This window comes from Varroa jacobsoni, unplaced genomic scaffold (assembly GCF_002532875.2).
Source record: "Varroa jacobsoni isolate VJ856 unplaced genomic scaffold, vjacob_1.0 scaffold_179, whole genome shotgun sequence".
NCBI lineage: Eukaryota > Metazoa > Arthropoda > Arachnida > Mesostigmata > Varroidae > Varroa > Varroa jacobsoni.
In genome coordinates this window covers 76,101-99,326 of record NW_019213081.1, presented here as the reverse complement: position 1 = coordinate 99,326, position 23,226 = coordinate 76,101, and the positions used below count along the sequence as shown (strand labels likewise).

General features: G+C 39.1%; 1 long non-coding RNA gene across 3 annotated transcripts; it reads left to right on the top strand.

The window, feature by feature from the left end:
- Positions 1 to 43: 43 nt before the first annotated feature.
- On the top strand, positions 44 to 17,700 carry LOC111271741 (uncharacterized). Of its 3 annotated transcripts, none has more exons than XR_015315431.1 (3): positions 44 to 99; positions 10,051 to 12,857; positions 13,873 to 17,700. It is a non-coding gene; the product is annotated as an uncharacterized LOC111271741 (long non-coding RNA). The 3 variants fall into 3 exon arrangements; XR_015315434.1 differs by lacking the exon at positions 44 to 99 and having other exon boundaries at positions 8,243 to 11,811; positions 12,664 to 12,857; XR_015315430.1 differs by lacking the exon at positions 44 to 99 and having other exon boundaries at positions 8,243 to 12,857.
- Positions 17,701 to 23,226: the final 5,526 nt, after the last annotated feature.

The window sequence follows — 23,226 nt, the reverse complement described above, 5'->3', positions numbered from 1 at the left end:
CGTGATCAAAACACGAAGAAACCAAGAATGTTTACAAATATAAGGAGACAGACGATTTTAAGTAAATTACACTATGGTTCCGTACCGTCAAACACCCATGTAAGTCATATGAATCATGAGACTGTTGAAATATATCGTCCAACATTCTCTCATAAATCTTTCATAAACTAATTGAAACAAAGCAAATTCATCTTGTTAGTACATGACTGTCAGCAACTAATCTGTCTTGCGGTGTTATCATGCATCTGAGCAACATCTATAACACGTATATGAACCTTCTGAAAATATAGCAAACCGACATTAAAGACGTGTTGCTGTATTTTTAGATAGCCCGCCAAGAATAAACCATGAGAACCCTCAGAACCACCATACGGAGCTTTTTAATATGTTCCAACACTAAACTCATTGACACTTCTTTTATATTTATCCTCATTATGCTAAAAACGGTCAAATTGACTGGTAGTGGTAAGTTCAGCATTAATAAACCATTGCTGCGTGAGTCGATGCAGAGAAATTAACGAACTTTTTCACAACATATGAAGATTGGTTCTGTATAAATTGTCCTTCTTCTAACATAGTTGTAAAAACCATCAGTCAGGTCAGTTTGAGGGCGCCTTGCGCATTTTTCAGTTTAATCCGTTAATACAGTTCCATGTACATAGCCCTTTGTACCCAAATCGTGCCAGCAAGAGTATTATGGCGATGAACAATAGTTGGATACAAATAAATTCCTGTATTTCTAAAGAATGATTTTACTTGAAGATCCTTGAAAAAGTCTTATTAGTCTTTACTGTCACTTTATTTACTTCCAAAATTTACTTCACCTATCTTGACGCAATTTCAATTATATTCTATGGACATGTGCCGTGTATTGGCTCGAATTCACATCTATTTTCGGCATTTAGAGTTAATGTTACAGTGGTTCTAATCATATGATAAGAACAATCCAAACTTGCGCTAAAGTATGCTGTAGCCTTGAAATATATTTCACACATGGAGAAACGTTTGTATATTTAAGAAACTGCTATGTTTGAGGATCAAAAGGTGTCAAAGATAAAAGTAACCTTCGCAGCAAAACACTTTGAATACTATCATACAATTATAGAGATATTTATTATTATGATTACTATTTATTATTATTTTTATTTTTCTCCATACAGTTTCAATAGTTACTAGATTAAGAGCAGCTTTAAACCAGAGTTCTTAGTTTTCGTAAAATCTCATCCATCCTTTATATTCGTAATTTATTCAAATTTTGTGATCTTATTATTATAATAGCAAAGCACGTATACTTATACTAAAACCACATATAATCTTCGCATCGCTACAGCTTATGTTAGAGTTCACATTCAAGTTTTTACTTCATTTAAGCGATACTAGTATCCAAAGAAAAACATTTATGTCCTGGCCGGAGGCGTTATACAGTTTCTGTTTCATCACTTCAGATAATAGTTCGGCAAACGGTCTACTGCTTGAGATGTCGAAGGTTTTTTCTCGCGGCCTCGTTGCAATCCATACAATCTTGTATAATATCACCATTTTACCCAGGTTTTCTTGCATTTGATCATCCACAATAGTGTTTTCGCGGTATTCCTTCTCATATGCACCTTATGCACACTCTCACGAACAGAACTCCTCGGCAAATGCCTCTTTGTGCGCTCTACGTCCTTCGTTACGTACGTGACTATTCGAGTTTTATAGATTTTCATTGTGTTTCTTGTTCGTTTTTTATTACATTTAATAGAACCTTGGCCTTTGAACATCGGCCTATGAAATGGTAACAATATTAGCTTATAATTTTACTACAAGACATGATACGCCATTCACCTGGAAAGGTTCAAGACCACTCAGGTTTGGAAACATTCAGATGAATCACCGTTTGTCTTTTGATTTCACATATAACTGTAAATCTAAGTGTTAGCAGGTGACGTCAAATCTGTTGCCACTTGGAAAAAGGCTACATGGTTGAAATAGTCATGTTGATACTTAAACTGAACTTGGGGATGTCCGTCAGAGCATTACAGGAAGGTGGTTAACAATAAATAATTTTCGCCTTGATTTAGACTGCCTCCATCTTTCGTGCCTCCAACCTCCAAGATATATTGCAACCCGAAATTACAATTTCGTCATTATACTTGTTTTAAATATTTGACGTCGAAGGCAGTCTAAAAAAATAAATAAACGTCATGCACTCTGTAGAGGTTGTTTTCACCCCTTCTGTTGGCCAGGTGCGTTTCAAATAAATACCTATACAGTCCTGTTCGTTTCCTATATCCCTTAAGCTTCGTAACCTTCATCACGTATTTGAAGAAAGTATCGAGCTTACCATGACTTAGATTCTAAATGGATATCCTAGTAATCTTTCAATTTCTTTCCTCCCGTGAAGTGTATGGTACTTCAGTGTATGAGCATCGTCACACATGCTAGTGCTGCATGCATTACATAAGTCATGTGTGCCTTCTTGCTTTACAAAGATATGCTTGAAAACACACATACCCAGTGAATGAGCCAGGTAGCAGGTTAGTTCTCTAACATATTTTCTGTGTTGCTTTCTGAATTCCTGTATTAGCCTTTTAATCATGGTAGGTCCTTATTGTGCTTGCCCACTCTTAGCCTTTGAAAAGTTTTCTCACTATCTTTTAAGTTTCTGAGTTCTAAATCTTACCTTTCCTCAACAATGATGTGCCATGATGCTCTCCTTGTCCAAAGAGCCAGCACTCGCTACGCTTTTCTTAGCTTACTTTTATTATTCTTTGATTCAATAACTTTTGCGCAAACTGGAAATTAGTGGAAAACTGTAAATAAATTAAAAAAGTAGCTTTTTTCTTCCTTAACCAATTTCTTCTTAACTTAAACTTTTCTTCTTAACCAATCTACCTACCTTAACCTGCTGAGACTCTGCGCAGCAAAGACACTTTCTTCAACATTCGTTCCAAGTGTGGAGATTCTACTAGCGGGCTGTTTTCTGTTGTTGGAGTCAGTACTTTTCAAGTTAAAGCTAAAGCTCACACATTTTTTTGCCTATAACCTGTATGACTTTTGTGCTGCTAGCTAAAGCTGATGGCTATTTATCATGTTCACCCGGACTTTTGTGATTGGTTAGGTCTATTTTTATTTCGTTTTCCAGTTTCGTCTCGGTCCTGGCAGTGATCATCAATGCCGTCCGATCGTCTGCATGAACCCTCGGACGTGGATAGTCTGACCACTCTGTCATAGACAAGATTCTCCCTTATTGATCCTAAGATGCAACCTTGTAACATTCATGAGTTACAATCGCACTCAATACTATCCTCCGCTAGGTTCTTTGGGTTATTCAGATATATTTGAAAATATTTCTTTTGCCTTCAGCGCGGCTTTAGTTCGGTACATTGAAGGCATTTTTAAGAAGATAGAACAGAAATACCTTGATATTTTCAGCACCTTTAGTTCCTTTTGGTCGTGCTTCAAAATCATATAATGATCGACTATACCTAAACCAGAACTGGTTCTGTTCTTTTCACTATTTCACTAGACAGCCCCTGAATGATAAGCGTTTGAAGTGCCCCACTTACTGTACGAACGAGGCAGAGTAGCTTGTGTGAAGTCGGTTATCCAGCAAGCTTACCAACAGGTTTTGGTATGAATACCAATCTAGCACCCTTCCATTGGTTCGCAAAATATTTTTTTTTTTTATAATTTAGTGGCCATTTATCGGAAGATCTCCAGGTAGTTAGTTTGCAAGTGCCTCACAGTTTTCTATGGTATCCCAGTCAAGTGCACTGCTTTTCGACTACTATTCTGCTACTTACCTCCAGAATCTCTTTCTACGTCAGTTCAGTACTGCTTTTTTTCGCTTTCTTCGCCCTTGATACATCGGACGTAATTTTTCGACTGTCTCGCTGCATTTAAGAGTTCAGAAGGCGCTCCATGTAGTTTAGCTCAGACTATCTTTTAGCCTTCTGTCCACTTATCGCCTTCTATTTCTGCTCTTTGTTCCGCTCAAGCTCCTTGCTTATAGTTTTTCCCCTAGCCGTGCTTCAAATCTTTCTGACTCTGTTAGAACCATTCTTAGCTTCTTTTGTCCTCTATTACTTAGGCTTTCACCTGTTGGTAATGAAATGTATCGAAGTCTTCGCGTCTTGGCAAGCGGCCGCACGCTCCGTGCATTCCCGTGGTCAGGCTTCACAACGTTCGGCAGCTCCGCCGATTGCGTTCTTTAGTATCTTCTTATTCAGCACCCTATGGCTCTTTTTGTTCAATGAAAACTTCGTTTTAATTCGTTGCCCGTCTCACCTCAGCTACGTATATATTAGGTTTGTGAGATTTCTGGGCTCTCTAGCTCATATGGGAAATGCCATTTTCCAGTTCTCTCTGGTAGTTAATCCGTCAAGAATCCGTAAATATCCTGTCCCCTTATATAGAAAATAAGCTTAAGTTCGTCACTGATTAAGTGGAGGTCCCTTCTAACCAACCATTTAAAAAGAAACGTTTCTTTTAGCATGGTGTATATATTAATACGGAGTCGATGGCAACTGCGTTGAAAATTCCTGCAACCACTACTTTGTCGTTTTCATTTAAACTATTCTCTGGGTCATAAAGAAACTTTAAGACGTTTTCAGACCAGAGTTTTGGAAGATGTATACGTTCTGCAAACTAAACAAAACCATTACCTCCCTTAATGCCCTAGACGTCAGTCTTGCTACTATTCTAATAGGTGACTACATCTTTGTTGTCATCGGCCGGCCCTGTTATTTTGGGCTCTGGTAGCTCTAGATCTTCAAGCCACATTCGTGTTTTGCCATAACATATTCTTATACTATAAATAACAGTTGAGCCCGTGTCTTCACTTAAGTTTTGGCTTTAACATGCTGCCTACACATTAAGCAGGGCATCATGATTCATAATGGATATGTGGCCCTCACCCTTTCGTGCAAATCCGTCCTTTTTTGCTATCAAGTTTCGTGCTTACTACTTTAATGTCGACTTTTTGTGGATTAATGCTGTCAACTTTTTCTTCGGGACAGTCGCGTACCCAGTGGCACATCCTTAAACAGTTAAAATAGTACTGCAGTCCATCTACTTCATTTAACTTTAGGAGGAATTTTTGGTTTCTTGTTTGGAAAAACCCTTTCATTTGGAGTCCTGAGCGGTTCAGGCCGATAACCTATTTGTCGATCTAGGAGCCATTTCCTGAAACTCTGAATCATTCTGCCCCAGCTTCATCTCCTTCTGCCCCTTGGTTTGCTTACCGTCTCTACTACCTTCTGTGCTTATAATAGCTTGCTAATGGGCTCCAAAAAGACATTTTACCACTTTTGTGTGTTTACTGTGATTTAGCTTGGCATGTGAGTGGATGACTAAGATGATCCCTTAAGGAATCATCCCCATTCTTTGAAGCCGATCTTTTTCTGCAAAGAATTGGCAAATCAACAATAATGCCAATTTCGGCTTCCACTCCTGAAATTGCAGATCTGCGAATGCCTTGATCGGCGTTGGACTCAATGCGGTCCATTAGGACGGCATGCCTAGCGACGACAGTTCCCGTCTTTTCTTCTAAAAGTCATGGTTTTGTCATTGACATTGAGTGCTTAAAGAAATTCGAAACTCGTTTGAATTGCTGGGGGATTTATACACGGTTACAAGGCCGGCAGTGCCTTACGTGCTGAAGTACAAAGAATATATGAAGCATTAAGAAGCACTATTGCTATAATAAGCGCGGTGAATATCACACAAACAGATCGAGGGACCGCAACGTAACATGGATCCGATTCATCTTCTATTTTTCCAAAGCATGAGACTGAGAAACAACAAAAGAAGGCTGCATCGAGGCAGTCATGTAAACTAGTGACTTAGAGTTCTGTGCGCTAAAAGTCTTTGCTAAAAAAGTAAAAAAAAGTGAAATATTTTTTTTTGTATGAACAAATATCTTCCTAGTATTTACTAATGCTTGCTGACTTACAACGAGAATATGGTAGTGAGCACTCATATTCATTCATCGCCAATTAAGGTAAATCATTATCTTTTAGGATTTAAATTTGCACTCAACCGAATCAGTTTTACTGATTTCTCTTAATTTAAATCCATGAATGCGGATGCCGAACTCACACTGGCTTAATGGGCTGGCATATCTTTTTCGCTAATTGTGTAGTCTCGTAAGAGCTTGATATGGCTTATTTATTGATAGCCTTCCTTCGTCTCTCCTCTATTCACGTCTTTTTTTAAAAAGGTAAACACCTACTGTATCAACAGAAGTGTCATATGTTTTAGAACACGATTTCACTAAACTTAGTGTTAACATGCTATTAGGAACCTTTTCCGTATCGGCCATCTAGGGTATTCATGTTCTACCCATTCACAGAAGGTTGTTAGTAGTAGACCACTCAAACATGGCATCGTATGCCTCTGATAAGGCTTTGTTGCGGTAATCTTTGCTGTTGACTCGAGCGAACGCTTAAATATTATTGAATTACTTAATGGTTAGCAGTACAAAAAATTTACCCATTTTTCGTACCGGCTAGAAGGTGACTAAACTACGACATGAAGAAACAAGCCATGCGGTAGAAACTGAAGGCTGTAACGATAATTTATATTCATAACTTCAAAAGATATAGTGCAACGCTTTGAATTTTGAGTAGTTGTGCGACACTGATTTGTACACAAATAAGATATCCACATGTCACACTAACTAAAGTTGTATACTTGCTGTGCTTCAACCGCACCCCTTCGAGGTAGATGTTGAAGTAACCGTTGCGTCTTCTCACAAGTGAAGCAGAAATGTCATTTTCTTTGCCGCCTGTATTCTCTCTTGTTAAAGCTTGCTTCTACTTCTACTCATCGTATTGTTTGTTCAGAAATATGACGACTTCACCAATTTTCGTCACTTAGAAGACCCCGACGCAGCTTTAAATGACGCTGTAATGTACTGAAAGACTCGTATATTGGATTAATTTATCATAATGTGATTCGTGAATTCTATAGTAAACGTGGTAAGTTGAGCTCGCATTAGATTATCGTGGGTGTCATTTCACTCCTTACTTATATATTGGAAGTTGGCAATCTTAATGTATTGGAAAGAGATCCTCACATGAAATTGGCCACAGACATGACATCATTGCCTACTGTTATATGGGTTCTGAGTTGCAGTTTGGAACCACCGCAACTACTAAAGCTTACCGAATTCGTCTTCTGCGTGCGGAGGGAAGTTCCTTTTCCATTTTCCTCTGAAAGGTGAAAACGAAGCGGTGTTCGCCAAACAAACCTCTCCAAACCAAGCCTGAAAATTTCCGAGAACGCCGGAACGTGCTGCGAAATTTAAATTCCAGATGTCTGGGAGCTAAAAACTTAAACTTCGGCAGCACTCTAGCGGTTCTGGGGCTCCCTTCACCGCAGCAGCGGTGTCGATCAAAGATACAACGCAGATGACAGTGCCCTCTAACGCCATTGCTTTTACGTGTCACTTCCTCCCTCCCTTCGTTGGAAAAAAATACGCGCGTAGTGCTGTTGTGCCTAATTTTTACTTAAATTCGGTAATGACCAAGCGCGTAGCTGGTGCTTTTATCGCTGTTCGCTACAAGGTACTGTATATGGCGAAACAGATTAACTTTAGTCACATTCTGTATCATAATAATAAATTCACTAGTACTGTAGTGTGCTATACGTTTGTATGAATAACGCTGTTTTTTACTGGGAGTTCACCACTATTCACCACCGCATTTTTCCTCTCGTTGGCAATGGCAACTACATCATCTACCTGTGTACTTCCATCTGGGAGAAATGTATACAAAAACTTTTGAAAAGTTATTTGCGTTTACCACAAAGTGGTATCGGGTACCCTCGATACGTTTAGCTATTAAATTAAAGTTTACACGGCCGCCGCTCTACTCCAACGTCTTAACAATATATATTTTGAACTTCCGAGATACACCGAGATTTTAAAGTCCATATACCTTTTTCTAACGCGATACGACATTTTTGAGCTCGTCAAAGTGCAGAGACAGAACCCTATCTCTAAATTCGGATAGGATGGTAAGGATTTCAGTGAGCAGAAGCAATTTTAATAAATATTGCGGATTATGGATTATGCAGTACGAACTACCAGTATTTGCACAAAAATATTGTATGTAATTAAAAGTAATTTCCAAAAATCCTATTGGTAATGATACATCATTAGCTTTGATCGATCAAGCACCGTAGACACTCAAATCAAAATATAAGCTTTAAACCTTTCTAAACAATTTCCAATAAAAGGAGTTGAAAGCTGAACCTCAATAGGAAGAAACGGGCTGCATGGTTGGGCGAGCTCACCATACATTATCTACAATGGCACTCATTTTTAGCTCCCACTGTAAATACTCAATAAGAGTGGACTAATTTTGTTTGGGTGCATAATCACAACTTCGTGCTCTCGCACATTGGCCTTCTATATACTTCCTTGAAAAGCAAATATGCTTTCACAATCACGCGCATATGTCGCTCAGGCGCAAGAGTAGGTGGGTAAAATAAGACATTCTTAATTATCATTAACTTGTTATTGTCTTGACTAACGTAGACCAGTCTTGTGCGAATGGCGTGCAAATTCTACACTGAATGTTTTCGCGAATCGTTGTGTGCAGCTTTTCAATGGATAAATATTCTTTATATAGGCTTTATACAGGTTGCGGGAGGTTGACTCTATAATAAAATGTTGAGGCAATTTTTTTAATATGAGCGGGTGTATATAAACTCATTAAAATGGAAGAGCTGGCTAGAAGCAGAACGTCTGTTTGACAATATAACTTAGCGAACTTTTGTCTGTTTATGTACTCAAATCAGCTTATACTTCTCTTTACTAATTATGGTGGTAATGTTTCCATAACGTATATCTGTAAAATCTCCGAGCGGCCAAAAACGCTTTTCTTTTTTTGTTTCATCAAGGATTGTGTCTGTTCTAATATGTCATAACGATAAAGAGGCTTGCAAATAAGCCCACGTCAGTGATGTGACGTGGGCGTGTTTAAATGCGTGTGTGTTTAAATGCAGCATTAAATCATCAGGTCTAGATATGAATCTTAAAAAGAAAACGAAGCACGTGAGAATATAATTGTTTTATCATTTATAATCAAACCGCACACTTTCAAATCTTATCTCTGTAAATCCGAAACAAGTGAAATCACTTCTCAGAAAAACTGAAATGCTTCATGAAGGCGGCTATATATTTAGCGATTTTAGTCACACAGTAGGCAAGATCTTCTTTCACGCTGTCCCGAATTTCAATTCGGGGAGTGTTTAATCAGCGTTTATGATGTTTAACTTCATTAAACCTCATTACTTAAAAACGTTTTTAACTAAAACAAATTTGAAGGGGTCCATAATTCACAGTGGCGTATTTCAGGAATTTACAAGCAAGGAGAGCAGCTGCCGTGCGTGTATGTATAGTTTTTTTTTGTAATACGCAATCGATTTCGCATTTTACAACGTCTAGAGACAATTCTTTTTACCCGTAGTCATTGTCGTTACCACCGCCATCATGCCGCCGCTAATAAATAACATATCATTTAGCATTCTCATCATCAATCTATCGCTATTCCTGCACTTCGCTGAGTTAATGTTCAGTTGTTCGATTATACAAAGTACTATCTTGCCGTCGTTGCTGTCGTTGCCGTCATTTTCGGTATTACTAATGAATATATTCGGTAGCGGAGGTCCGCAGATTCAAATCGTTTCGCTGTTCCTTTGCTCGCTAAGTGAGCACACACAATTTGAGCGCACGTTTGCCTGCGTACGCAGGAATTCCTCACGTATACTATCGACTTCATCAGCGGCAGCGCTAGGAATGACAAAAACGGAATTCGAGTACATCTTTTTTCTTCATAAGAATTAATCAGCCTCGAATGTATAAAAAAAACTCGAGAGTACAAATAACGCTTAGTTGTCCTCCCTTTCTAAAACATTGGATATGAAAGATATTAGCTATATTAGCTCTAGCTAACGCTACTATCCAAAATCATGAAATAACTCTTCTATCTCAATTGTTAGTAGTGTCTGGGATGAACGAGACCACTTCGCAAAACTTCGATGAAAAAAATTTTGCAGAATCGACGAATTTGAATATGTGGCGAGACGATCTGTCTGCTGAAGCTTCCTGAACAGACATCAACATCAACAGCAGCATCGAGTAGAGGCAAAAAACATCAAACACCTTTTTGAGCACGGGCAGCCGTCAAAGATCCTTGATTCAATGAGGTTAGTCAGTCACTGGCGGCTGAATGCAGAATCTTTACCTATCGCCAAACTATCTGCGGTATAGCGCAGACAAGCGAACCTATTGAGGAACTAAGTAAAGTGGTTGGCTACTACGCATCTCTTTAAGTGCGTTACCATAGTAACTATGTCAGAGATATATATATATATAATGCTGCCACGCTAACCCAAAGTCCAGTATTGACACAAAGTATTATTGATATTGATAAATAAAGAATTAAGTATTATTATTAAGATGAATAGTTACTTGTAGAATTGCCCGCCGTTTCACAGGTACGTTAAAATAACTTAACATTGGTGCAGTTAGAATCACTCCTGTTGGCCTCCTAGTGGGTCCAAGTCTTTGGTGCTATGTATGAAATTAGTTGTATTCTGAGAGCCTGCTCACAGAGGACAAATAACTTTCATTGCCAAATAAGCTTTACAATTCCATCGTAATACATCGAAATTTATGTCTAACCTTATTTACGATATCTTTATGACAAAAAAGTGAAGACTTTTTATCGTTACAAGCCGCATATTAGCTATATAGGCACTGCAGAAAAAAAAGCGCAAAAACAGGGTAGGTAATGCAATTTTTAAATTTGTCAATGAAAAAGTATGTCCTAGAAATTAACATTGCTGGATCGAAACAGTAAATTGGCTACAAACTATCACTGACAGAAGCAGCAATTTTATTAGCGAAAAATATAAAAATCTTGAAGCAGGCGAAAAGTGACAAGCTACCGTCGCTGCTACCCGCTTTCAGTGCCATAAACAGAAAAGAACTGCCGGTAGCGGCGGTGCTTTGATTTTGCACTTCCAGTGTCAATATGAACATTTCTCTAACATAGTTTTTTAGGATAATTTTTTAGATTCAGCGCAAAGCAACTTTACAACATACCTCACAACGGCTGTAACGGTGTTGATACTGACGCCACCAAATCGATTATCAAGCCTCATCTACCCTAAAAGGTACTCACTATTACTACTGAACGTTGACGGAGGACAAGCAGAATTTGCGTTTCTCGGTTGACGGTATAAGTTCAATGTATGTTTTACTCTAAATAAAAAAGCGAGTAAGATAGAATACTCAAAATGGATGACTTTACCGACGGCGGTGATTGCGAGCTGACTCTAGTTGGTTTAACCAATAAAAGGTTTCGTGGCGCATACTGGCATATAAATAGCTTCTTGAGCGATGCAATGAAACAAGTTACAAGAACCAAGAAACAAGCACCACTAGTTACAGCTTTCGCAAGAGGTCTGTCCGTTGAGCTTCAGCAACTTGCTAGTCATCTTGAAAATCCGATCGATTGTCTTAAAACTTCTTTAAAGGAGAGTGCGTTACATGTAACAGGCCCATACTTGAAGCGACTATAAGGAAATGTGGCAGCAGCTGAAATAGCACCAGCTACTTGAAAAGAGAAAAAAAACGGTAACACCAACCGCTAAAAGCGACTTCCAAATGTTTATAACAGAAACGTCATCGGCAACAGTCTGGATACCGCCCATGGCACTTTAACAACGTCCACGACGCATTGCCACGACCTAATTTATTCGACGCTTAGTACCGATGGCACTTATTACATTCCATCCACAATCCAAAAAAAGGTAGAAGTTCTTGCTTAGATTTACTTAGGCTTGTTTTAATTAAGGTCATTTAGCTCAGTAGGTGCTGTTGTTATTCTCTATCGGCTTTAAATGGCTAGACAAAGATTATCAAGCTTCTTACCAATAACTTGTTTTAGTTTAAGGTCGTTTTGTTTATTAGTTATAAGTCACTAGTGAAACCGAAGCCAAGACTGAAAATCGAATAGAAGTGATGACGGCAACATTAACTGATAAAGCCAAAGCATATTAAGGTGATAATTAAACATGTTAAAACAGATTAAAGTGTCCTGTTGGGATAACTATTTAATTGCACGTTATTTTCGTTTGCTGCTTGACTAAAGCAATTGGCGTTTTGACATTGGCGGATTATTATGGATGAATAACGGATGAATATTTAAAAGTAATAGCTTTTGCGAAGCTAAAACCATTGATTGTTAATGGCTTTCCATTAAATAAAACAATCAATTTGTATGGTGGAATATCAGCTTCTCTGTTTCGCGGAAATATATATGTGCGTCTTGGTATGCAAGTGAACTTGAAGCCTTACTTTTTACTGTTAAGTTTTACATGCATTAAACTCTCTAGCACTTAATTATTCTGTTACGATTACAAAAGCTTATCATACCTGTCACCATGCCATCGTCAGTGAAATGTTTTAGCTGAATCGCGAGCAACATAAGTCCCATTCTTTTACTCACTTCAAAATTATGAAATCATAGTACATTACATAGCGCAGAATTTGTGCTCTACGATCATTGAAAATTGCACACTCGCGTAACGTTGTACCGAAGCGCTACATAGAAGGTGCATACTACTTGAGTAAGCCCTTAATACAAAAGATTTTTGCTGCAGGAGGAAGCCATCCTCGACCAGCTTCATTGGAAAAATGAGAATATTCTTACCGCTTATTCGAGTACGCTGAAGCGCGTAATCATTAAAAATCAGCGATTCCGCCCCAGAAGAATCATCCTAAACAGCTAATAGCTCTTGTAAGAAGTATTAAATGGAAATCTAAAACTTGGCAGCGAAGATCATCGAACAAACAGGTTGGTATAATCGGATCAAATCTCTGCGTCGATTTGCCAAACGAGGTGGTTTCTTTTGCAAAATTCCACCTACTGTCATCATATTTCTTTTAATTAATGCCCAACACTGCAAAATTATTTTTTATATGAAGAAAAAGAAATGGCTTTCTGGCACCGAAATCTGCATGCAGCGGCGGTACACAGAAAAGTAAAAAAAAAAAACTCTGTTAATCAAAATATGAATTCTCTGCTACTTCTAACAAATTTAAAGTAAATTGCAAAAACATGTTCGTTTCTGCTTCAATTCGTTTGACGTGTTTTCGTGTATGATTTGTGCTCGGAGAACGTATTGCCATCGCCTTTTTGTTCCCACGTGGTGGGCGAAATGTATAGCCTGGATTCGATGCAATCATTATATTTAATAACACACAAGAAAGGATATTATCGCATATTTTATATGGCCAATATCTTGCCTAAGACAATGCATTTGGGTACATCTAAAAAATATGACAAGTTAATCACTGTCGCGTTCAAGCCCTGGCTCTATACCGAATATAAACACCCACCGAAAATGCTCATCACTGGTAAAGATAAATAATGCATTAACTTTTTCAATGAAAAAGGGGGATATATCTGTCACAAGGCGTTTATCGCCATATTATAGGTTTCGGGAACGCTTCTAAAGCCGTGTACCAAATCGAAGCATTTTGGCGAACTCTGAGGTCACCTTTAAATCGGCACTTTATGCAGTATAACACTGAAAAATAGATCGGTGTGTTGTTGCGTTATTTTACGTGGCGATATAATGCTGGACTTCATAGTTGGCAGGGTTTGCCGAATTTGGCGATGCAAAAAAAAACAAAAATAGAAGTTTTCGCGGCTACAATTGAAAAAACTGCGCGAGCTTCAAGCATTAGGCTAACATTCATAGCAGGAGAGCTCGTTGGAGTTTGTCGTCAATTATCGATATTCGAGAATCGTTCTCATACCACATAGCCAAGCCAAGTGTTTAAAAAGATACCAATCCAATCCACAGGTCCGCCCGCAAAGTAAAGAGACCTGAACCAGGTCGAGAAGGTGAAGAAGCTCTTAAAAAACTTCCTACTAAGCGGGCTTAAGTCGGTAATATGTCCATATACGCAGCAGCAATGCATTATTTTGAAGACAAGCTGACAAAAAGTTGGAAGCTAAGTACTGATTTGGCAGTAGGGACAGAGATGACTAGTTTGGTCATGGTATCAAAAACTATGAGAAGGAAGTACAATATAAAACAATATACACATGATTGAAAAATAAAAAACATATTTATTTTCGTCCTAGTTGTTCTGCTTGTATTACGCCTAGAATATAACATTTACGAGTAGACGTTTGTCACCACCATTGTGGCCCAAATTCGCTAGTCTGTTCTCGCCATAATCATCGTATCTCTAGCGCATGTCACCGACGGTTTGTTTGACAGCAGTAGCTTGCCCGCATAGCGACGGCTCCTGCTGTAGGTGCGAGCTCCTTTTACAAACAGGGCGATATCGGAAACTTTGCCTGTGCTGTCAGCGGTATCCTCTGTAGTGAACTCGCTGCTGCTGCCGACGACACAGACTCCACGATTCGGATGTAAGTCGCATAGAACAGAATTGAAAATTACTACTCGTTTCTGTTTCGCATGAGCTATTGTAGTTCCGTTAGTGAACTGCTTCTCGCTCGTCGCGGGTAAAATGCATTGAGTGCTACATGACTGAGCACTAATAAAACCGTTTGATTAATAGAGAGGAACAGAGAAAGCCAAGACTTTCCGTTTACGCACTTAGAGCATGATCGTTCACTAACTTCACTTGGCATTTGGCGAAGCGGTGTCGAAAACAGTTCCTGTCCGAAAATCCTTCGTTCAACGAGTAATCATTACAACTGTGTTTGACCGAGTTTTACAGTTTTACTTATTTAATACGAGTCATTAACGGAACCACACGATTTAAGTGAAAAAGACTTGCACAGCTTTTTTTTTTGTTTTGTACATTTAAGCTATCGGCTTATAGTACGATGAACCGAACACTGATGGTTTTATCTGAGTGTATTAGACAAGCATTACCAATCTACTTTATTTCCAAATGTTGTTGTTCGGTACATGACTTTTTAGGGCGTCAACTCTAAGTTCGCAAAACTGATTGTCTGCTGTAAAAGCCATATCGAGCAGCGTCGCTGACGTTTTGGCTTATGTAGGTGATGACGACGTTAACGATGGGTGTTGCGAGAATTGTTTAATCTGCATTGGTATCGACGCAGTTAGATTTACAGATTTTCTGAGAAAGTGACTCAAAAAGGCCGGTGGATCTAATGGCTTTAAAGAGATGATTTTCTGTATTTTTTGTCAACGCAGTTGACAGTGTAATTCTTTTTATTAAATACAGAGATGTGGATTCAGCACCGGATGAAGCCTTAATATCTATTACTATTCAATGCCACACTATATAATAAATATGCAAAGCGCTTCTATTTTACCCAAGTCAAAAGAATAACACTGCAGCTGTGTGACTGTGTGTTGGCCGCTTTCTATTTATTTCCCGCCTTCGAGATCTTCGGTAAGCGTCATAGTTCCGTGAGAAGCAGTTTTCACGAAAAAATTATATTCTCGAACCTGAGTTCCATTGAACTTGTAAACTTTGCGATGTACGTGCTCATCCACCCTAACTCCTCAACAACTACAATGGCAACGACAATGGTTACAATTATGTATTGATTTGAAGCAGCTGCTGCCGCTGCTACTCTTTACCTCGACTAGGAGTTAAAAGGTGTAGAATGCAAAAGGACCCAGAAGTAAGAGTAGCAAGCGACAGTACGAAGACAAAGCAGGTCCCAGCACAAACTACGACGATCAGTAGCAATAACAACAGTGGAAAGATGGCTATGATCAGGGCACTTCTTCTTTAAGGCAAAAAAACGTCACTTCAACAAATAATCTCGGCCATTTTTTGGTACACCGCAATCTAATTCGATTATTTGCGTAAGCAGTGTTGAAGAAGGTGTTGCAAATCTAAAACCAATTTGGCCCATAAGTGGCGAATTCATAGATTATGTAGTAGTAGTTCATTTCAACGGTCAACCACTTAACACAGAGAATTCACTCTTAAAATCGTACGGTGCCAAGTCGAAAGCAGACCTGTTCCGTTCCCGGTTGTTATTTCGAGTTAAAACTCAAATAATGTACAGCCTTGTACTCTCTTTATAAAAAAGTCGTCATTCTGATTTAACACAATCTAAACACGAATAGGGGGTGACTGTGTTCAACATAGCCCTCCTTTTCATTTCCGTCGAATTTGTTTGCTTATTACCGCTAGATACGTAGGCGACGTTGGACGCAAAACGGTGACAGCAATAGCAACGACTAGTATATTCGGCTGCACCCGAGCGCGAGCTATAACTTTCCTTTTTTTTTATATTTTTTAAACATGAACTACAATAGTTATATTCTACGTTTATTGACATCCTAAAAGGCTTATTGCAATCATGTGAGCGTGTTGCTTGCGAATGGCTCATAAACGTATTTTACCTATTTGAAGATTTAAGCAACCCACGTCAGCAACCTTTGACAGTTGTAGACAATCAAGAACATTTCGGAAAAAACGGCCTTCGTCGAATTCGCACATTTTTATTCAATCGATGAAAAACGTTCTGCTACATATTTGTGAAGCTACGTGTGACTTTATCAAGATTAACGAATTGAAACTGTCAACACGCACCAATACACGCGACATTGGACTGTTGACAAAAAAATATTTCTGCCTGCACAAATGCACAAAATACCTGCACATGAAGTCTTTTTTTTTATATATATACGAGCAACTAAAATAAGTTCTTTAGCGTTTTCCCCTGCCCTTTTATACATATGGTAATAGTTTGTGCTGGATAATCCGTGATCCGTAAAATTTCAAAGAATTTTGCAGCAGTTCGGTATAGCTGTATGTTAACTACCACCAAACTTAAGCACAGTTTTTTCAATTTTTTTTGAGCAAAATTGCAGTCATCTTGATTAGCATCGTCCAATTTAAATAAGAACCAGCGGTAACAGTAGTTACGCTATGGCCACTCTTTTCTCATTTGTATATTTATAAGAGAAGAACCTAGAACTAGTAGGCAGTGGGCTTGACGGAACGATTTAACGGTTAAGTCTGAGCTCCGAACTTGGCTCACATGAAACAGGTGCTGCCCTAATTATGTCCGGGCATACGTAAGTTGTAATACCTAAAAAAAAAAAGAGCACTTTTCGTAGTCCTCTTACAGAAACGCTAAAATTTTACGTCAACTCTAATAAGAGTCTATTCTGTCAACGATAATTTATTATTATCCTAGCGAGAGTGGTATTACATAATAACAGAAATATTTATAGCAATAAATGTTGAATGCGCCCTCATAATACTGACATAAGCTCTCTACAATAACAAATGTACCATTTAATGGGATAAAACCGTACTGTTTTTCCAAATAGGTTACGCCGAAACAGTTAGTTCACGATGACTAAACTAGGCCAGGATTGCGCGATTTCTAATAGTCGATATGAGCTTCATAAGTGTAACATATACAGGTGACGCATTTACAATACAAAGTCTTGAAGATATGCCAGGACCAAGAATATTAACGTTAACACGTTCGACGACGTGTTCGCATATACGAAGTGTGAGCTCCCTGTAATGCCCACGACCTAGATGGAGAACTGATACGGTGAGGTGCTAACGCCGATGTCCACGTGTATGATGTATATAGCGGAGACGTAAAATAATACGGAAAAGAAAAACATCGAGCGTGCTGTCTCCGATCGTTCTGTAAGACACGTAATAAATGAGGAAAATCTGTCGAATATTCTATTTTGCTCTAATTTTTGTTGTTGTGATTGATGATGCGTTGGCGGCGGCGCCGTTCTATCTCATAAGCAATAGTTGTGGAGTAGTGTAGCTACCGTGTTCTTCCTTTCCTGCGTTTAAATGAGGAGTACAAATTATATACACTCATAAAATATTCGATAGAATTGCGAGACATTATTTTACAAACATTATTAATCTTCGTACTGCCTCATTAGATTGTATCAGATAGTGGGTCACTTTATGACATGTTTATAATTATAGTTTTAGTAATTTTTCTAACCAGAACGAAAGGTACTTTATGAAACTGGCCCCACATCGGTTTTCGATACATCAGGAAATAAACAGATCCCAATGAGTCTCGTCGATGATTGTCTCGAAATTTCAACTGAAAGACATTATCTATTTTCGTTAGTAGACAGCAACGTTAACGAAACGTCCGACCGAGGACCGCAATCCTTTACAAAATGCAGTTGTGGTCGGAATGTTTATCAGCGGAAATATTGCGTAGCGAGATGCTAAAAGCTGGCACAGATGAAACAGCGTGCAGAACGTTGTTGGACTATAGTCACTCCTACCCCTGCAGGGTAGATCAATCGTTGAGCGCAGGATTGGTTTTGAATATTTCAGACATTTTCAAGCAGGCGCTGCAAGTGACCAGGAACTAATTGACGATACACGGAGGTGTGCATTGTTATAAAATTACTTGGGCCTACAAAGACCAACTACTGTATCGAGCGATTCAAGGCACGAGGATGACGACTCAAAGACTTCCCGCAAAGGAACGCGGTATAAACTGATAACGACATGCCTCAAGGCCGTATTCAATAGCAATCGAATGCAGATTGCCGTAAGGAACGAGTTTCGCTAAGGAAAAAGTTGCCGGCCAAGAGTTTTGATGATTACATATCGTCCTTATGCAAATTACAGGGGGGATGTGCGTTTATGTGATGTGCGTTTGAGATGACAAATATGGGCCAGATGAAGCCGTTAAGGGGCAAATGATCGTGGGCATGTTGATGCGAGTTAGAAAGAAGCGACTATTTGTAGAAAAGGACGACATTTCGCTGGAAGGGGCCATAGAGATAGAGGGGAGGATAGACGGAACGTCTGAAGGGTCAGGACGATTTGTGGGACGCGTGACAGTGGTAAGCCAAATCCGACCAAGAATGTAAAATCCATCGAAGTAATATCTGGCCAAGAATGCTCCGTTGCCGTAGTTGTTAAGCTTTACAGCATGATACGTGGGCAATGGCATGTCTTGACTCTACAGAAGTTGTGCATATGGTTAGATTATTTAAATCTAACCGAGACCGGTGAAATTTCTAATAGATACAGGAGCAGTACTAACGGTAGTAAGCTTGAGTGATATAGGTTACTAATTACTATCCCTGTGATAGACAAAAGCATTGGACAAGAATGTCCTCAGTGCAACAGCAGTTTGTCATTATATCGATCATTTTAAAAACAAAAATAGGAAGATTCAACACCACGGAGGAGTCACATTTCAAAGACTCAAACTGCGCGCTTTTAAACAACCAGCCTTCAACTATTCCTGCTTGTTTTATGTGAAATTCCACGAAGTGCATGTTATAAAATTGTAACGAAGACAATAAATACTAAGAAAAAAAGGTAGAAACGATTTTTCGCGAAATAAGTCCAGGATAGACAGAAATACATGTACGGCACTCGAGAGACTATTGCTACCGAAAACCCGCGTTGGGCGCACCATTGCAGCAGGGGTTGGTTTTCACTGCCAGCTGGAGAAGGATTAGATGAAAGAATGACGTTGAAAATAAGAGAAAGACATTTGGCTTCAATGTTGAATAGATTCTCGAGAAAATCCGGAATATAGGCTGACACTGACGCTTGCAACGGATATTTAAAACATCTATTACTATAAGATATTATCCTGGAAGGTAGTAGTCAGTACTGCTAGATCTTTTGAATTTCAGAAGAACCTCACAGATGTGTTGTGTGGCAATCGATAACACTCCGTGTAGTTATTCGACGAAGATGCGTAACCTCACTGCTGTGTCCTAATTCATGCATCACGACCTGGATCGAGGAAAAGTAAATCGGGCAATGACTTTACCCTACTTATTATTTATTTACTTACTTACCTTGTTCACCTTACAGGTGGCTTTGTATAGTACCGTTGATCCTCGAAAACAAGTCACCGATAACAAGATTAAATATGGGGATGTAAATTGCAGCCGTTGGGACGATCCCAGGGATTTAACGTACAAATAATAAACAGGATACATCTGACACATGTCAATAAACCTATATGTGGTTTGAAAGTTACTCGTTCCGGCGAGCTAGATACAATAGATTCAGGCAACCTAATATTACTAGGTAGCTAACTATGTTGTAGTGATAGTAATGTTTTAATTTTTAATAATTATGATATGACTTCCCTATGTATAATATCATCTATCTATTTATACTACTAGGTCCTGTGGGCGAATTTGTCTAACCTAACCTGTCACCATATAGACACTGATCTATTTTTTTTTCTGTTGTGAACATGTATTATGGGAAAGTCTGTGCGGAATATGGAGCTAATTGGCCAAATAGCTTTTCTCTCCACACACCGTAGTTAATTCGGTTGATCGTAAACCAATAACAGCTACTTCCTTCTCACCTTCCACGCTTAGAAATAGCGCCACACCAGCGTTTAGAAATATCAAGGCAGTTATTAGTATCATAAACGCTGGTATATCATTAAATGTACGAGTGTTTAGTTCTGTGAAAGTTGTCTAGTTCGCTCAACGTGCACCATGAGGAGATCTATACAAACGATGGAGCTAATTAGTAAATAGCTTTGCTCCTATAGTGTTAAATTCGATTTGTATACAGAGTGAAAGGGCGTAATTCATACCACTAATTCGAAGCAACTGTTTAGCAGTATGATTACGATAGTCAGCAGCATTATAATAGTTAAAGGGGAAGCGTGGTTTGGGTGGGTGATGCGCATTTCTTTGACTGCGTCCATAGCAACCATAACTAACAAGCGTGCTGCCACGCTACTACAAATTTCAACATTGGCAAAAATTATTACCAAATTTATATTATAAAATATTTTATATAATACTTACCGAATATATAATATTAGGAAGGTAAAGGATTAAGGAAAATAAGATATTATTATGGTTTTTAATAGCTGCTAGTGTGGGTGTCATCGTATGGAGAAACCCTAGTAGCTCCAATAAAATTCATTCTTAAACTTCTAACGGGCGCCAGCACTTTATGCTGCGCCTAAACATAGATGCTTCTAAAGACTTCGTCACATAAATGAACAACTAACTAAAATGGCTTGCAACCAAAAATCTTATTGTAGCGGCTGTATCACCACATTGTAGAAGCAATACAAAAATGTTCTGCGAATGTACACAGGCACACATCGAACAAAGGCGCGCCACTTAGGGTTAAGTAGCCAGATTAACCCTATTGTTATTTGCTTAGATTGACAGTGGCCAACCCATTTTCTTTATATATCTTTCAAATGGATTGTACTAAGATAGGGATGAGTCGAAGGTCCGTTGAGTACCCTACTACCTACCCAAAGTGTTGCCCCTGGCCATGGAGGACCACTACTTGGTTAGGACCCTACTTGCACCTACAGGTCGGTGTACGATAACGGTAGTAATGCGTACCCATCAGACGGTGAAGCAGATGACACGAACTTCCGACTCATGTTGCGGACAAGAGCCCTAGGGGGTAATATGGCTACCAGCCCTACATAAATAAGAAAAATCAGTAGCAGTATTACATGCCACAAGCAAGGTTTGACATCACTTATGCCTGTCTCTTCAAAGGCTAAATATCCAACTTCTGCAACATGTAGGAGAATATAAAGTTGCCCGGCATATAACTTCCTACAAAATCGGGCCACTTCTTGCTTTTGGTTGCTCTTTTGCAAAAGCAACACACCTGCCGCTCGAAGGTTCCGAAGGAGCAATTGCCATTAATAATACACTTTTTCAGATGACCTCCGGAATGAGTGGAGAATTCCCTGCTGTCAAAGGCATGTTTACCGAAAAAAAACAAAAAAAGATTATCAACCTGGGCAGGCGGACAGTGAGGGCCTATGCAGAACGCTCAATAAGCTGGTGATGTCACACGGCCTCATATGGTCTTAGTACGGCGATAATGCCTCCGAAGAGGGTTATACCAATACAAAACCGAGTAGATTGCGATTCATTGCGTAATCACATCAATTATGCGACTGACTGCAATATGCCTTATTGTTATTGCACAGAAAAACGATTACACCCTTTGCTGTGAACGACACAGGACAAACTGACCGCCTTTCGATATTTTGGGTAGTGTATCATGACTAGGTTGATGTCGGTTCATTTAGTAATACCCTCCACGCAGGCGATCATTTCGGCAGCACTTGGTGAACATGACTACGAAGATTGAATTGCAGGACCTCTCCTATATTTGGACCAACGAACATATCCTACAGGCTACTACATGTTAGGGCCTCACTGACGCGATAGACAATGAAGATGATTTATTCAAGGTCGAGAAGCGTTGCGTTATTTTATCTTTTTTTAAAGAGGACTACCTATACATAGCTGAGTTACAACACGACTCCGATATATATACATTTCTACGAAAACACGTCTTTTGTCCTCACCGTGACTTGAAATACGTAGTGGCCTGAAATTGTGTCTAACTTCAATGAGGGGCAGCTGCCCAAGGATTGCTCCGACTTAACTGAGAAAGTTTTCCGATTAAAGATAAAATTATTCTTATGACATTACGTCGATGCAACCAAATAGTGTTAGAGGAAAAGGTTTCAAAATTTGCATATTTTCCTTGGCTTGATGAGCGTACAAAGCTTTCGGCACATACGTATGACACATTCGTTCAGGCTGAAATACTTAATCCGAAAGCAGACTCTCATCTTCAGAAATTAATGCTTAAATACGTGATATACGAACTGTTTCATGCACTGACATTACCGTGTATGCAAGACAGCCTCTGTGCGATGGGACTCTTTAGGCCTTACAGCAACCGTACGTTTTACACCGACAACGCTTACCTAACGTACAGACGGCGTTCATCAAAAGTAAGCGGCTTCGTCGGCTGCAAAAAACCGACTACAAGACAGGCCACCCAATTATCTCGAAGGGGATTGAGTCATATAACGCCTATGACATCAAGCATACGCTCATAGCAAGAAACAAAGCCACTTTTAAATTGAAGAAATAAAAAAACATTAGTTCCTCTTAGGCAGTTTCTCAAATTATTAGTTTGTCTATTCACGACTGCCACCTACCTATTGAGTGCCTAGGAGCAACATGTGTTTTTCTATGAAGGATCCGGTACGCGACGAGCTGCCCACCGGGCCCGACCAACATAATGAACATATATTTCTTTGCCAGCAAAAGGCGTTCACCAAATCACTGCTTTATGCGGACACACCCAATTCTACAGGTGGGTAGAAAGGGTCAAATGAGGGAAAGGTGTGTTTGTTCCACATCGCCCACAGTACTACTAAGCATACGTCCTTGACTGCCTTTATACAG